This window comes from Triturus cristatus, chromosome 9 (genome assembly GCF_964204655.1).
Source record: "Triturus cristatus chromosome 9, aTriCri1.1, whole genome shotgun sequence".
NCBI classification, from domain to species: domain Eukaryota; kingdom Metazoa; phylum Chordata; class Amphibia; order Caudata; family Salamandridae; genus Triturus; species Triturus cristatus.
Window position 1 is genome coordinate 311,678,400 of NC_140592.1, and position 18,601 is coordinate 311,697,000.

Here is an 18,601-nt window from a genome sequence, read left to right on the forward strand (position 1 = left end):
TGTTGTCTTGATCGTTATTTCTGGCTTTGTCCAATCACTTGCTTTATATTTAGGGGAGGTGCAGCCTCTCTGTTGACCACCTCATCGGCGGTTTTGGCAGGTGTTTGGAATATGATCCTCTGTAGGGTATTCAATTTCTTCTGTGGCCGTGTATGGGCTGTGGCAGGGTTTTGACACCTCATGTGCTGGTCGAATACCACTCTGCATCGATCCTGGGTACACGTGACATGCATGAGCAGTTTGCCGTATCATTGCACACTCTCAGGGAGAAGAATCTTGTCCTCTTGGAAACGTATCCTCTACTCGTCGCCAGTTGTAGCATCTTCCCAAGCCAAGGAGCATGCAGATGAAATACACCACACCGAAGCTGCTATCCTCAGCATACACTCACACACTGTGCATTACATCATACTTCACAGTAACCAAACCTTAACACCTCTCCGCATATTACGCATTTCCTCTCCCAGAGTCCGCCCAGAATCATGAGGGTCCTAGTGTGCATGACATCAATAGGCTACAGTCATTATTTAGGTGCGCCAGCAAGGTGCTCAAGAAAGTAAATTACAAGACCAAGGATGGTTAGGGTCAATCCAAATGTAATTATATAATTTGATTTTATTACTGAGTTGAGCACTAAGCAATTTTCTTCGGGCTGGCCTTTTAATGTATTGGACAATGAGGGTGGTAATGCCAAGTTTGGGCCCATCAGCGCATTTGCTGCAAACAGTCAAGTAACAGGGACACCAGGGTAAATCTCTTGTATAATTATTTGTTCTTACATAATTTTTGCAGTGTTATGGATTCTGTTGGTCCTTTGCTTCTTTTGGTACCTAACTTTATCAGCAGGGACTGCAGTACAAACATTGATTAAATGTTTTCCTCTAGGGACTAGGTTAATGCTGTACTGGAGGCTACTGTCAAACCTAAAACATTCAGTTACCCTCTTGGAGCCACTTTAGCAATTCCGAAAAACTAAGTATTTTGAGCCGGGCCAGTTACGGGGATCTTGGATCTGTGCCTAATGGTGATTTTTCTGCCACCTCAAATTATCAAAGTATATGTTCTTCTGGTGGTTAGCAGAAAGAACCTGCTCACAAAACCTTTTAGACAGACAATTAACAATTCGCCAGGGTAGCATGACACTGTTTGTAAATCTGCTAACCATAATCTCTGGATAGCCTTCAAATGTGTCTCATAAAATATGGAGGAGATAGAGCTTTGCAGGAGTTTATATAATAAGTCACTGAAAAGACAACAATTGGACTTACAATTGGAGGTTTGGGAGATGCTGGTTTACTCATGTAAGTGTAATGATCCTTATACCTTCCGAAAAGCAGGCAATAGTGTTCAGGGCCCCTGCCTGGGACCTGACTCACAACATTGGCGCCAATTAATGAGTCACCCACTTTTATCTCTTGTCTCCCTGTGCTCATAATTGTAATGAGTCCATGCCCTCGCACCTCTGTTACCATAGCTTTTGATCTGCATGAGTTGATAGCCACAATAAATAAAAGCCCTAGTTACAAGGCACCAGTCCGAGATGGGGTCCCTTTAGATCTATATAAAGAAAACATAGGGTTTGGGGCTCTGCTGCTGACAAATGTTAAAAATGCAGCCTGTAAGTCTGGTCTACCACATTCTTGGAGAATCACTATAATAGTACTTTTTTCAAAAATGGCTATCATAGGGATCTCCACTTTTATTATCCTTGGACTCAGCTGTAAGAATTATGAACAGGATTGTTTTGGAGAGGCTTTTGTTGTGGACTTCTACTCATGATATAATTTCTGGAGTCCAGTATGGTTTTAGGACCGGTCAAGGGTCACTTGAAAAGTGTTTGAACCTATATCTTCTCATTTCTAAATATATGGTGGCTAAACGTTCATTTCAGATGGCATTTATGGGCCTCTGCTGGGCTTTCAACAGGTCCATGCTGGGGGAAATCCGGTGTGGGTTAGGTATTGATGAAGACTTATTGAACCTTTTTGCATGCATTGCATTTCACCTTTCAACATCTATATGCATTGGTAACAATGGGGAATGCACAAATGCATTCGACCTAGCATGGGGGGTTCGGCAATGCTGCGTCTTAACTTCAGTTTTGTTTAAAATATATATCAATGGGCTTGAGGCAGCCTAGCTGGAAGCAGGACAAGGCATGCCTGTGGTAAATAATAGGCCTGTGCCTGTTCTGTTACATGTGGACAATGCTTTTATTGTGTCTGGAACTCCCAGTGGCCTAAAGAAAAGATTTGTACAATTTATGGGACACCTAAATCTTGAGACCAACCTCACTAAAACATATACTATGGCATGTGGTTAAAAAAATTGTGCCATTGAGGGCAACCGTATAGAGGGGACCCCACATTTCCCATATTTGGGGGTGACCTTTGATTCCAACTGTACCTAGGACCCAGGTTTAGTCGCTAGGAAACAGCGCTTTGCTACATCTCTGGGTTTCGTATTTAATCTATCTACAAGTCTAAGGAAAAAAATACAAATTCTGGAAATGTATAAATGTAAATATCTCCCATTTCTGACATTTGGAGCAGGGATATGGGGGTATCACAATATTACCTCAGTACAGGTTGAGGAAAATCACGATTGTCAGTGTATCTTGAGACGCCCTATTAACAGATCCAATTATGCAATGTACAAAGTACTGGGGATAGGGTATGTGGTAGACAGCATTAAACCTGCTCCCCTATTATTGTGGATATCTGTATGGCATAATAAATTTGCAAACTTGAATAAGGAAATTTCTAAGGATTGTCTTTTGTGCGAGCATGGCAGTGCTATCCCCTGGCTTCGATATAAAAAAAACATTGGGCCAAGCCTCCTTGTTTTTTGCTCCGTCCTTGGTGAATAATAGTGATAAGTCTTGGATTGTTTAAAACTTCTTGAATTCCAGACATATTGAGAGGGAGAAAGTGGAACTTCAAAATTATTCTGTTAAAAATTACATCATGACCTAGACTACCTTGGGCCCGGAACCATATCTTAAGTATAATAATAAAACATGGGAGCGTCATGAGGTGGCAGCTAGGTTGTCACTTGGGGCAATAGAATGTGGAATCTACATGTTGCTACCCTTGAGGCTAATTCTCATCCCAGATTCTGCTTCATTGTATGTTGTTTTTGTAAATTTGACTTGCCCCCTTAAGGAGATGGTTCTTCACGATTTTAAGGAAACTTTGTCAAGTGTACGCCCGCATTTCTTTACTTACTCATGCTTCCTTCGGTTGATGCCTGCGTCAATGTCTGCCTTTTCCTTAAATCAGTTATTTGCTATGATAATAGCATGTTTTTTTATATTATATTGAGTGAAAAACTTGGTCTATTCACAGTCACAGTCACCGTTTTTATCTCTATTTATGTATGAATTCAATAAATGTACAAGTATTTATTTGTGTTCTTTTACCATCGTTTGTAATGATCAAATAAATACTTATTATGATGATGAACTGATAAGGTTTAGGTTTTGCCTCGCAGGGGTGTTATGGGGTCTCACCAGGAAGCCTATTGTAGATGTAGTTACAAATTGTGCATTTTAAGTGCAGTCAGCAATAATATTGGTCAAAACTGGGTCTAGCATCAAGACGGATTCAAGGGGTCATAGGTGATTATCATTATCTCAAGGAACTTTATTTATTGATTGGAAGAATAATGTCCGTGCAATCTGTCATACATATATTGCTTACATCCTTTTGATTTTATAAGGTTGCATGGGGAAATAGTATTTTGCGACCCCCCCCTTTATATCGACCCCTTCTTGATGGATCCACCCAAAACTTTCCAGAAAGGAGAGGATGACATTTTTTGGGGAAAGTTTCGTCAAACAGCACTAAAGTTATAGGCTGAACAATAAAATGCTCTTCTATAGAAAGTCTGACCTAACTATACCTGCACAGTGATGACTGCCACTGTGAGATATATATATATATATATTTCTTTTTTTTCACAGTGGCAGTTGCCACTGTGCAGTTATAGTTGGGACCTAGCTAACATGGGAAGAGTGTTTTTTGGTTTGTTAATAGCTTTGGCACTATTGGACGAGTGTTCACAAAATGTATCTTCCTTAAAAAAAATACTTCATCCATCTCGGCTCCTTCTTTGAAAGTTTCTGGGTGATCTGTCAAGCAGGGGCTGAGAATAAAGGGAGGTCACATAACCCAATTTCCCCATGCAATGTCCATGCAATTTTTGAACAGTGACACAGCCCAAAATGCTGAATGGAATGACACCAAATTTGGCAGAATCTAGATCTTTACCAAGAAAGCGTGTTGTTTGTGATTTGATTTAAGTCTGCTCAGTAGTTTTTGAGAAATTAAGGTTCAAAATTGATGTAAATCTGGATGGCTGTGTTCGCGAGACTCCTTCGGGAGTCCCGCGGGCACGCAACTTTAAATATTGAAGCGATCTGATTGGCCAAGGGTTTTTTTTTGCCCATTGACCATCTTGCTGCAGGGGAACAACAGACTCCTGCAAGTCCTGCAGGAACATGCAATGTGATTGGGTGGCCACAGCATGAGGAGAAATGTTGTGCCCACCATTTTGGGATATAGGTACTCCGTCTCAGTGTCCTGAAAAGAAAAAAAAAGAATAAGGGGCAATGTAGGGATAGTCTGACCCCCGCGGGGCTATCGGGGGAGCCAGAGGGACTCTCCTGTAGTCCCACAGGAGCACAGGTGCCACGCTGACTCCCGAAAGAGTCCTGCGGAGTTGGGAAACTATTAAAAACAAGGATTTGCAAAACCTATAGGCCTCACCTATTCGAGAGCTATTGGCTTTGCCAATGTGTCTACGCTACGATGTACATGAGTGTGGCTAAAAGTTAGTGGCGTACAGGAGAGTGGCACTGAGTGGAGTGTCATTTAGTGGAGTGGGAAGCGTTTTGTAAAGTGGCATATAGTGGAGTGGTATCGCGTAGAGTGGAGATGGGTGTCAGAGTGGTGTGGCATAGAGTGGAGTAGATTAGATTGTTGTAGAGTGTCATGGAATGGAGTGGAATGTCATAGAGTGGAGTGACATACAGTGGAGGGGAGTGATAGAGTGCAGTGTCGTAGAGTAGAGTGGCGTAGAATGGATCAGAGTGTCCTAGACTGGAATGGAGTTGAGTGCCATAGATTGGAACGGAGTAAAGTGTCATAGAGTGGAGTACAGTAGAGGGACCTAGATTGGAATGCTGTATAGTATCATTGTAGGAAGCTGGCTCTTTATTTAATATTTCAATAAGTTGATATACAGTTTAAAGAGTCCAGAGGTTCCCTTATGAGTGGACAGGGGCCTGCTATGCAATCCCAAAGTGCTCTATTAGAGGCAGTTAGGCTTTAGGCTCAAACAGAGGAGTGCAAGGCATTTTCAAAATACACACAATGATTAATAAATGACAACGCCACTCAAGATGGAGATCCACACCAGTTTATAAAAATATTAAGTACCTAGATATATTATTTGGCATCAGAGAAAAATCATTCAGAAAAGTATGTTTTTGACTAAAAATTATTTTCACTTTACAAAGTGGACACTGCAATTTCCGAGTTCTGCAATGTTATCCTATGGAAGGAAGAACAAGTTCTGCAAACAGGTAAAGTACAATGACTTACAGGTACAATCTCCAGGAGTTGAGGTGAGAGGTGGGCAAGGTCCAAGGTAGCACCAACAGCAACCACCAGCGGCATGAGTTGCCGGATGCAGGGTGTAAATCAACGTTGGGAGTCCAGTGCGTTTCAATGGGGATTGGTTTCTGTAAAAAAAGGCTACAGGCTCTGGCTAGGAAGCCAGTCGGGCTGAACCAGAAAGTCGGCTCAACCTTGCGAAGCTCGAGAACAGAGGGTCACCTCTGGTCCTCTTCTCCAAGGCCCAGGGGTGATGGGTGCATAGGTGTCCTTAGGCGTCAGGTTTTTCTATGTGACAGGGGCATTCTTTAGTCCAAAGGGAATAACAGTAAACTGATAATGCCCATGTGGGGTCGAGAATGCTGATTACACTTATGCTACAGGGGTCAGACCCATCTGCTAGTATCCTGATGTCAGACCAAAAGTACTGAGATATCTGGCTGCCCCCAACCTGTTGATCAGTTCATCAGCCCTAGGAATGGAGTGTGCATCAGTCTTGGTTATAGCATTGAGGCCCCTGTAGTCCACACAAAACCTCAAATCTTTCTTTCTACCCTGGGTGTGAGGTTTGTGGACTAACACAACTAGACTCACCCAGGGGCTTTCAAAGGGTTCAATGACTCCCAATTCCAGCATCCTACTTACTTCAGCTTTGACACTCTTTTTGACATGATCAGACTGCCTGTAAAATTGGTTTTTGACAGGTAGCATGTCCCCAGTGTCTACACCAGTTGGTATGACCAGGGGTCAACGTGAAGAGCTCAGCATACTGACGTAGGACTTTCCTGCAATCAGTTTGCTGTTGGGCAGTTAGGGTGTCTGAAAAGACCACTCCTTCAACTGACCCATCTTTAGGGTTGTTTGAGAGGAGGTCAGGGAGAGATTCACTCTATGCTTCCCGGTCTTCATCTGTAACCATGAGCCTGGTCATTTCAGCCCTGTCATTATATGGTTTAAGGCGGTTGACATGGATGACCCTCTTGAGTTTCCTGCAACTGCCAAGGTCTACCAGATAGGTGCTCTCCCCTTCTCTCTCGAGGATAGGGTAGGGTCCACTCCATTTGTCCTGGAGGGCCATAGGAGCCACAGGCTCCAAAACCCACACCTTCTGCCCAGGTTGGAACTCCAACAGTGCAGCCTTTTGGTCATACCAGAGCTTCTGAGCTCTTGGCTGGCCTCAAGGTTTTTTGTTGCTTTTTTCATGTACTTAGCCATTCTAGAATAAAGTCCAAGTACATAATCCACAATGTCCCATCTTCCTTTACAAGACATTATGGTCCCCTTACAGGATGACCAAGCGGAAGTTCAAAGAGGGGAAAATCCCACCCCCTGCTGTGGCACTTCCCTGTAGGCGAGAGGCTGGCACGGTAGTAAGACATCCCATCTCGTTCTGAGTTTTTCAGGGAGTCCACCAATCATACCTTTCATGGTCTTGTTGAATCTCTGAACACTGCCATTTGTTTGTAGGTGATATGAAGTAGTGAACTTGCAAGCCACTCCACATTCTGCCGACATTTGTTTCAGGTAACCAGACATTAAATGTGTACCTCCTTTGGAAAACCTGTTCTGGTAAAGATACCAATGAGTGCCCTAGCTATTGCAGGAGCAGTAGTAGTGTTTTGGGGGATTGCTTGGTAGCATGATCCACCACTAAAAGTATAAATCTGTTTCTTGAGGCTGTTTGAGGGTCAAGGGGACTGACAATATCAATCACTACCCTTTCAAAGGGAACCCCAACCACTGGAAGTGGAATTAAGGGGGCCTTTAGGTGGTCATCTGTCTTGCCACTGGCTTGACAGGAAGCAAAGGAGTTATAAAACTCCTTCACCTTCTGGGACATACCTGGCCAGTAGAAGTGGTTCACAAACCTACTCCAGCTAAGGGGATGTCATGGGCCAATATGAGGAGAAACTCTCTAAGCTGCTGAGGCACTACCACTCTCCTAGTGGCACCAGATTTATGGTCTCTGGCCTTAGTGTAAAAGAGTTTCTCCTCCCAATAGGTCCGGTGGGAGCCACTGGCATCACTCTTTTCCTGATCAGCAGCTTACTGTCTCAGGCTTTCAAGAGTGAGACAGGTCCTTTGCCCCTGGCAAAAATCTTCCCTAAAGGGTCCCCCTGGGCCCAAGAGCTCTGCCGTGTAAGGCCATGCTCCTGGGGCTCAGTTCGCTCTGGAGCTGACAGGTCATCTCCCTCAGGAGAGGGGACCTGATCTGGTATCTGTTTAGAGGCTAGTTCCCCAGTCTTCTTGCCCTTTGCTTGGAAGGTTCATCCATTATCCCAATCTCCAAATCTTCTTCTTCACCCTGGGCTTTACACTGTGCTCTGGTTTTCACACACACTCATTCAGGTATACCCAGCATTGCTGCTATGAGTTTATATTTCAACCTCAGCCCATACTGATGACTCCATGTCATTGCCTAGCAGACACTACAGGAATTGCAGAAGATACCACAACGCTCGTGGCCAGTAAGCCCTCCCTATTGTAAGGATACCATTGCCATGGGATGTTCATTGGCCCGATTATCAGCACTGAGGACTGTATAAATTTCACCAGTCATGGACACCAGCTGCTCAGCCACCATGGTGATAACAGCACCAGTGTCTCTCAGTGCTTCAACTCTAACCCCGTTGATATGTGGCTACTGTCTGTATCTCTCCAGATTACTGGGCCAGACAGAAAGGGCAGCCACATCTAACCCCACCCTCTGAGACTAGAGTTGCCTCAGTGAGCTCACCTGTGATCCCATCTGGAGACTCACTATTGCATTTACTGCAGGATTACTAGAGGCATTATGTTTGGTGGGAGAGCTTAGGTCTCCATTTCAGTGTACAGAAGCCTTACAGTCAGGACATCAAGCCTTTTTGGGATCCCAGTTATTACCCTGGTACCCACCTTTAGAGTGTGTAGAGTTTCTGGGCCCACACTCCTAAACAGGTTTTTGGGGTTCTTTTGAAGACTCTTTGTTTTTATCTTTTACTTTATCACCATGTTTTCCCTGTGGGGCTTCTTGGCCTCTTTCTTTTGGTCACCCCCACCAGTGATAGTTTTGGTCACTCTTATTTTGACCCAGTGGTGTGCCTTCCTCCCCAACTATTGAGGAGGGAGTGGACCTAGGTCTACCAGGTACTGGTGTAATTTCTCTTGATAACAATTACTTAACAGATATTCTTTTATCAATAAATTGTAAAGCCAATCATAATTATGCACATTGCTACCTTTCAACCAGCCACCTAGTATTTTTACTGAAAAGTCTACAAAATCTACCCAGGACTTACTCTGGGTTTTCCAAGTCTCCCTGAACCTGATCCTGTATTCCTCAGTGGTAAGTCCAAAGCCCTCAATTAGGGTATCCTTCATGAGGCCGTAGGACTCTGCATCTGTCTCATTCAGTGGCACAAGCCTATCTCTACATTTTTGGGAGAACAGCTCCCAAAGAGGAGAGCCCCAATACTTCTTGTTCAGCTGTCTCAGTTTACATGCCCTCTCAAAGGCTGTAAACCATTTGGTGATATCGCCACCCTCTGAGTATTTTGGGACAATCCCTTTGGGGATTCTAGGGTTGAAACCATCTCACTATTTATAATTTTGCTGCCACCAGCGATAGGTCCTAGGTCCAGCTCAGATCTTTCCTTTTCTACAGACAGGATTTTAGCCTCTAATGCTATCCTCTTGGCCAGTTTCTGAAGATCTGAGTGCTCTCAGTGGTATTGTCTTCAGTTTGATTGCTGCTGGAATCATCATCTACTTCATCATATACCTCCCCTTCTTCAAGGAGGGCTTCTCCCTCGGCCATGGCCCTAGCATTATAAGTAAGCAACTTTTGCAGATGTGCTTTTGTGGGTCTAGGCTCCATGGTGAGGTTTCATGCTTTGCAGAGTGTCTGTCCAACTTCAGGTTCTTGTAGGTCGAGCTCCTGGGAAGAACCTGCTGCACCAGTCATGGTTTTAATTTAGTTTCAACCTTTTTAAGGGTGATAAAAAATGCTAAGTACACTCTAAAAGGCCTAACTTACTCAAAAGACTTCTACATTCTAAATAGTTTTACTGGGGGACTTAACCAAGGCCTTACCAGTTATTTTTAAACAATTTAGAAAAATTTAAAATCTGACTTTTTTTTTTTAACCTAAAGACGCTTTTGGATTCCTTAGTGGAATCACACCTCAACCAAGTGGTACAGCAAATGTTGAGTCCTCTATCCCACCACTGCGCTGCCAATGTAGGAAGCTGGCTCTTTATGTGATGTATCAATAAGTTGATATACCACGTAAAGAGTCCAAGGGTTCCCTTATGAGTGGAGAGGGAATTGCTATGCAATCCCAAAGTGGTCTATTAGAGGGTAGTGTGGTTGAGCAGTCTTAGGCTTAACACAAAGGAGTGCAAGACATTTGCAAAATACACACAATGATTAATAAATGACAAACCGAGTCAATAAGGATTTATAAAACTACCAAGTATCTTTTTATATGATTTAGCATCAGAAAAAAGTTATTCTGGTAAGTATGTTTTTAAATATAAATTCTTTTCACCTTAAAAAGTGGACACTGCAATTTCTGAGTTCCTCAATGTTATCCTATGGAAGGAAGAACAAGTTCTGCAAACAGGTACAGTACATTGACTTACAGGCCCTATCTCCAGGAGTTAAGGTGAGTGGCAAGGTCCAAGGCAGCACCAACAGTACACCACCATCTGCATGAGGGCGGCCGGGTGCAGGGTGCAAATCAGCGTTGGGAGCCCAGTCTGTTTCAATGGGGATCGATTTCTGTAAAAAGAGGCTACAGGCTCTGGCTAGGAAGCCAGTTGGGCTAAACCAGCGATTGGGCTCAGGCTTTGTGATGCCCTTTGGTTCTCTTCTCCAAGACCCAGGGGCGACAGGTGCAGGGTTGTCCTTAGGCATCAGATTTTTCCTTACTAGAGTAGTGACGGTTGAAGAGGTCTGCGTGCAGAGGCTGCAGGCAATGTCAGGGAGGAGTCCAGAAGGGGTGAAACCACAATGGACTCGAGCTCCGGAAGGCAGGGAAACCTTGTTGGCACCGGTGTCCTACTTCAACTCGGGCAGAGCGGACGGGTGCAATGGTGGCTTCGGGTGTTGGGTTTTGGCGGTTTCGGAGGTCGCAGAGTCTTCTCTGTTGGAGATTCTTTAGAACAGGGCAGTTTTTCAAAAGCAGGCAGTCCTCCCAAGTTTCTGGAGTCACAGCTACAGAAAGAGTCGACTTTGGCGCCATTTTCTACAAGGGATGCAGACAGGCCAGCAGGGTTGGTACCAGGTCAGCTGCTGCTTCTCTATTCTCAGCTTTTGCGGCTCTTTGGTGTCCTCTCTCTTCTTAGGTCATCAAGATCTACATTGCTGCTGCCAGGGACTCCCCTAAATACTGAATTCAGGGCTGTTAGGTTAGTATAGGGTAGTAGCCAACGGGCTACTGACCCCTGGGGACACTATACCCCCTAAATGACCACTTCCTGTGGGAAGTGGGCATAACCCTGTACCAGAATTCTTAAGTATGCCATCACAAAGAAGGCTACTTCTGAAACATTGTGTCCACCTCACAGGGGTGGTATTCGCCTGGAGGTGGCATGCCTACATGACAAGCTAATTTTCCCATCTGTCCAGGTACCAAGGGTCTGTGAACAGGTGGGGTGGCTTCCTCTCCTTTGAGGGGAGCCAGATTTGTATTCCAAAGGCGGCAGCTTCCTTGAAGCTCATAGGCCCAAGGAGGCTTATCAGTAGATCCTCCTGTGGGAGGGAGTGTTACAACCTCTTCCCGGACAGGCTTTTGTTATGGGTTTCCTGAAAGCAAAGGCTCTCACCCTAGGAGGTAAGACCATCGTCTCTGGAGGCAGGCTGGCAGAAACCAGTCAGCAAGCACACCAGAGGCTGATTCATGGGGCACTGCAGTGGCAGTCTTGCAAGTGCTTGGTGAGGGGTCCCTTAGAATGGCACAATTCGTGCTGCAGCTCTTAGGGGCCCTCTTTAGTACCCCAGGCCCTAGGTACCTTGGTACCATTTACTAGGGGCTTATAGAGGGTGATAAAGTTTTTGCCAGCTGGGGGAACAATTGTACAATTTTGGGAAAGAGCTTTGGCACTGGCGACCTGGTTGGCAGGAACCCAGTGCACTTTCTATTGAGATCACATCATTTACCAGGCAAAAAGTGGGGGTGACCATGTTAAAAAGGGGCACTTTCCTACAATCATAAAATGGAGTGGAGTGAAGGTTGGTAAGTGGAGGTTCTGAATGGAGCAGAGTGGAGTGTTGTAAAGTGGAGTGGCGTAGAGATCAGCAGATTGGAGTGCCGAAGAGTGGAGTAAAGTGGAGTGGGAAAGAATGGAGTGCCATAGAGTGTTGTGAAATGGTGTAGATTGGAGTAGAGTGTAGCGGCATAGAGTGGAGTTGCGTAGAGTTGAATAAAGAGTTGTGGATTGGCATAGAGTGTAATAGGGTGAGTGGCGTAGAGTGGCATAGAGGGGAGAAGACTGGCATAGAGTGTATGGTGTGGTAGCGCACTGCCATAATAGACTATGCCTTTTCTAATTGCAATTGCCATTACATTTGCCCCGACATACAGATTTACTGATAAAACTATAAAGCACACAAATGATACTGTGTGGAAATCTGCATCATCTAGTGTATTGATTTGTTTTGATCATATTCAAATATTTGTTTCTACCACACTTCAGAATCATAAAAAATGTGCTTGCTTTATTCTGATATATTCTACAATATTTGCACAGGTTATTTACTAGCATTTAGATGTTGTTGTGTGGTAGAAAAAATAACATCCTATAGCCTTTCCTTTCACACCCCAAGTACCCAGCAACATTGTCACATAAATCCTCTCACTTTGCAGTCAGAGAAAGAAAAGTAAACATCAACCTCCCTCGGAAGACAGAGCCTACCATTTGACCTCTGTCTTTGAAAGCACAACAAATGTGACAAGATAAAAACACAATTTAAAGGTCTGTTTATTGCTCATTCACTTCTGAACTGCAGCATGGTTACTTGAGGTTGATTCAGCACCACCAACTACACTACTTTCAGCACCTATGGCATGTGCATGAAATTGAGGAAGAGGAATTTTTAGGTCATGTATTAGTAAAGCGCACTGCCAAAATAAACAAGCTCGTATACAAAACATTGTTCCTCAAAGGCACATAAGATTGATGAACCGGTAGTGGCACAGATAAGTAGAATCATTGAAGCAGAAAGATAGGAGGAGATAGAAAGCACATTTACTGCTCTGCGAACTTACGGACAAAGGACAAAATTGAAAACACATGTACTCTAGTTGTAGGAAGCTGGCTGCCTAGATAGTGCACTAATACGAAGTACACTGTGCAGAGAGTCCAGTGGATCCCAGGTTGGTATACAGAGGCAAAAGTAGAAAATACTAATGCTCTATTTGTGGTAGTGTGGGTGAGCAGTTAAGCTTATCAGAGGGTAGTGCTAACCATTGTTGTAATCACGGAGGTAATTAATGATACGCTTTGTGGAGTAACAGATCGTAACATGGAACTTGACCAGGGTACTTGTTTACTGCACTGGTTCCCACATACCTCTAAAACGAAGGTGACGAGCAAGTTTATAGATTTGGGCCTATTATTAGCTAAGAGAGAGATCACCGCGCACTGGAAATCACCAAGAGGGCCCAGCATGGGGAGATGTAGGGCGGAATTACTCAAATGGGCATTGAGCGAAGGTACACTCAGGCTACAACAGGCCCTGCAAACTAATAACGAAAAGGCACTGGAATCTGCGAGGGTGTGGGAGGCCTTAGTTGCAGCACTACAGGTGCCTGGGACGGATTGGAGGAGGGTTCGGCTCCGGAAGATCCAGTGGGTTCACTTGGCTCCACAGGGCTGGTAGAGTAACATTGGATAGACTCTGTGAACCGATTATTGGGTTCTAGTAACCGTATGTTAGCCTACACCGCACTATTGTTGTTGACCTACCTGTCTAAGGAGCCTCGGATGCTCCTATCTATCTATACTGCAAGTAGTTAAGGCACACCGGGGGTGGGGTGGGAGGGGGTATGGGACCGAGTGGCTTGAGTTATTTTTACACTATTATACATTGGATGTTTCAGTGTTGGTCCTGACCGCTAATTAGAACCGACTCCCTAATTAGGTCGAAAGTCTATATAACACTGAGCCAGGGACGGCTGTATTTATGTGATAGACATTAATGTAACTTTTAACTGGATGTTAGCCAGAGTTGGGTTACGGGGCAGGAGGAACATACAATGAGAAACCGTAATGCTGTCTTACTTGCCAACTGTTATTTGAAAATCAATAGAAATATATATTTTTTTTTAAATGATAGGGCATGCAATCCTAGCCTTTAAGAATTTAGGTGGAGACACTTATCATAAAGCTTAATAAAAACATATATTAAAAAAACATGATACAAACATTTAAAATATGTACAATGCACATCACCATATATTAGATAAGTTAGACACTTGTTATGATCCACCTTCTGCGTTAAAAAATCATTTAGATCTAAATAATCAATTCTCACTATTGTGTCCTGGGGTGCTCAAGGGAAAGTGACTGTATTAGATCACACCATTATCCTCGCTTAGGCGTATTGAGCGAGCCCTTAATACCCATGTCCACCCTAGGAATTTAGCCATGGCTATAGCAATTGTTGCTGAGGTATCGGTCCGCAAAATTCTTTTGGCTTCACAAGCCCGTCTGGTGCCCAGGAGCTTACAAATTGGAAGCAACCGAACGCACCACGGAGCAACATACCCAACACAAACAAAAAGAAGATGAGACAACGATTCATTGCTAGACTTACACACCGGGCATGTATCTACATTAGGTTTATTCCATCTAGCAGTGAATGCTCTTATAGGTACTGTGCCTACCCTAAACTGAAAATACAGTTTACGGTCTAATGGTTTCGTGATTTTGTTCCAATATGTCTCCAACTTTGGGATAGCTTTATGTTCCAAAAAAAGGCCAGTTAGAGAGTATGGCTCACTAAATCTATTGATGTTATGCTGAGACCATTCCCAATATTTAGCCTTCAAGACTTCCTCTGAGGGAAATCTTGAATTTTCAGGGTTGAACCAAAGGGAAATCATACCTATGTTAGACAAGATGTCTCTGACCGCCCATAGCTATTTTATGCGGTGTGAAGCATCTGCCCTTATTATTTCTGAGAAACCTTTCGCATAACCAGCGAGCTCCAGCGTAGTCGTGAGTCTCTGCCAATAGAGAAGGGGTCTAAGTTTGGCTACCACTGCAATTGGTTTCCTCCCCAGATTGTATAATAATGGGCACATTGGGGTACTTTGGGGAAGTCTAGTAATTTTTCTCAAGAACCTATTTTCAGAGGACGTGAGAGTTAGTAGATTCTCGCACCCCCAGAGTTCAGCACCATAAAGGGCTGAGCTAATGACTTTCATGTTGTAAACTTCAAAAAATGGGCTCATGGCCTTAGTATATGAAGAGCTATGTTCCTGGTGTAGGACCCCTAATAGTTGCCTATGTTTAAGGGATGCTAGATCTATCTGGTGATCCCACTTCATATTGTCTTGAAAGTTAACCCCTAGGTAGGCGAACTCCTTGACCTGATCTAACGGCCTGTCGTTAATTCGGATGCCCCCCTTGAAGGCCCTGTGTGGACTAAATGCCATCAGTTTTGTCTTTGACACATTGACCTCCAATCCCCAGTGTGAACAGAATCCCTCAAATGTATTTAGGGCTTTCTGAAGTCCGCTTGGGATCTTGGATAAAATCAATGTGTCGTCTGCAAACATTAATAGTGGCATTTTATCGCCTGCAAGAACTGGGGCATCCGAAGGGGTAGAACTCATATAGTCTACTATCCCATTGATATATAATGAGAATAGCGTTGGGGCCATCACGCAGCCTTGGCGCACGCCTCGATCTACAGGGAATGAATCGGTAACTTCACCCTGCCCTCCCCATCTAATTTTAGTGCTGTTATCTTCATGCAATCTAATAATCAGCGACAAGAGTTCTGGTGGCATCCCTAATTCTTGTAAGGTAAGCCATAGTTTAGTGCGGGGAACAAGGTCAAATGCCGACTTAAGGTCTACAAAGGCGGCATAGAGGCTTCCCTTACCAAGGGTCACTATCTTCCAGTATATCAGAACAAACCGAAACACCTGATTTATTGTGCTGGTGAGAGCTCGAAATCCAGCTTGCAGTGGGGACAAGACCCTAAACTCCTCAATCCATTCTTGTATTCTGTTGAGCAAAAGCCTCCCAGTTATTTTCTGCAGACAATCAATTAGGCTGATTGGCCTATAGTTCCCAGGGCACGATTTATCCCCTTTCTTGTAAACAGGAATGATCTCTGCTCCCTTCCAGGAGTCGGGTATAGGGGCTCCTTTAGCGATAGCATTTATCAACAAGGAAATGTAGCGGCACCATCAGTCCTTATCGTGTAAGAAGATGTCCCCTGGTATGCCATCTGGCCCTGGTGCCTTTCCAGCCAGAACAGATTTGAGTGCTGTCTCAACCTCAGCCCTACTAAAGGTGTCATCCAGGTATAATGATTTTATAATGTCGCCCTCCCCTCCAGATTGGTTTGAGGCATATTGGGGTTTGAAATAGTTTACCCAATCAAACTGTGATATATGGTTTTGAGGTCGCTCAGCCTGGCCCCCGTTGTCCCATTTATAAACGTTCCAAAATAGTTTGGGGTTTTTCGTGACGCAGGCTTCCCTTAGTTCCTGCCACCTTTTGTCGTCCCATGCTTTCTTAGCTTTTGCCTGGATGCCCCTATAGAGGGACCTTTCTGCTAGAACTTTTTGGGGATCGCTACCTTTGATGGCTGCCCCTAGGGCTTGGCGTGCCGCTCGGCATTCTTTGTTATACCATTGCCCCACCCTCGGATTGGGTGCCTTAGAGTTCTTATCCCGCTTAAAAAAATAGGTACGCAAGTGGCTAAAAAATGTATAGTGTATGCCTATTAAGTTGGCTAGATCCCTGTTTTTAGCTAGACTGGCCTCTAAGTCATTTATGGCATAATCCATGCTCTTGTGGATGTTATCTATCAGATCTGGCGTCTCTATTATTCTTATCCACTTAAGCCGTCTTAAATCATTAGACGGTACAACGTCGCCTGTGGAATATCTGTTCCTAGCTAGTGTGCAGGTCTTTTGAGGGCTCAGATCCATTGTCCCACACAAGGGATTATGGTCACTTTCTAGCTTATCTATGACCGCCATGTCCACCATGGTATACCATAGCTCCAAGCTCACCAAAACATAATCAATTCTACTAGTACTATGGCCATTATTAAAGGTGTTCGCCCCTTGTCTATCGGATTGTGTGCGCCCATTTAAAGCCCGCAAACCCTTTTCCATGCAAATATTGTTTATTTGGATGACCACATCAGACCACTTGCTTATAGGGTTTAGCTCTAATATCGGAATACCCAATTGTTGTCTTCTTCTTCTGTTAGGTAACCACCTTCAGTGGTGAGGGGCTGAAAATTAGTGTTAAAATCTCCCGCTATTTTAGTATTCAGAACGTCCTGATGTGAGTCGAGGAGATTTTCGAGAGCCCCTAAAACTCCCGACCTTTTCCCTCTTGTTCCTTTAACATAGACATTATATATGTCTATGTGCTGATGGTCTCGCGTGGTCAGTCTGATTGCCTGTATGTCCTGGTTCTGAGTTGGAAGAACCTTAATATTAACCTCTAGGTCTTGACGCACCCATATAGTCAGCCCTCCTGAAGGCCTCCCTTTTGCACCCTTATTTGCCGGAATATAGTGATTTAGATATCCAGCACAGAAGAGAGCTGTCTCTGCCCAGGTTTCTTGAAAGAGGCAGATATCATATACCTCTATAAATGCATGCCACTCGGGGGAACCCATCTTGGTACTCAGATCTGCAATATTCCAGCTCAGCATGCTATTCTTAGATGAATATAAACCTAGGGACTGTTGTTTCATCCGGTTGTGAGATAATGGGATACCCATCTCCAATATACCTTCTATTTGGGTAGGAAAGGCCAAAGTCGTCTTAGGGGGCGCTTCCTGCACTACTGGGGTGTCATCAGGGCTTACGTGGCTGGCTCCTGAAATTAAACTAGGTATTTCTGTTTTCCTCAGTCAATCATTGTCACCAAGTGTGGAGCATCCTTGCATGCTAGGGGGTCTCTGGCTGGGCATATTACCATTCCCACTGGTATGAGGGGGAACGTTTAAATTGAATTATCGAATGCTCCGGGGGACTACAGCGAAACTCCAACATAAAGAGATTCTCAACGAGATCTAAGCTTTTCATGGTAAGCTCAATACAGTCATAAGAGTGGTTTGGGGAGGTTAACCTGCGCGCAGCTATTATATCTTCCCTAATCACCGAACGGCATCCTCTAACATGCCTTATCCAGTGGATGGCTTTATTAGTTAGAGAATCCCTGTTCTCTATGCCTCTACGCACCTCCCATTTGGTACATTTACCATGTAGATTTGGTGGGGGGGGGGGGGGCTAGCTGTATTATATGTGTTCTGGCTTCTGTGCCCCAACATTTGACCCAATTGTGGTAAGCCCCTATACGAAGAGGTTTTGCTGCCTGGAGATAAAGGGGTCCTCATCACTGCTGGCTTGCAAAGCTTTGTATTTTTACTAGCTGTAATAAATGTTGGGCACTTAACCATTAATGGTTTTGCCTCATTAGTGCTTGGTTTAGCTAGATCGAAGGTTTTTTTTACCCCTCTCACTGTATTGTTACAAGCTGTGCCTGGGATAAGCAGTGAGTCCCGGGAAGTATTGGGTATGGGGAGCCCTGTAGATCTTCCAAGTCTCTGCTAACCTGTGTGCTTCCATTCCCGCTTCGTGCTGAATCTGGTTGTAGAGATTTGACCATTGTAAATAGCTCCTCTATCATGCCCTTCATGAACCCCATTTCAGATCTACTACTAGTGACTACTTGGAGCATGTTCTGCCATTCTAAGCGTGAACCTGATTCTATATCTTGTTTTTGTACAGCTAGGTT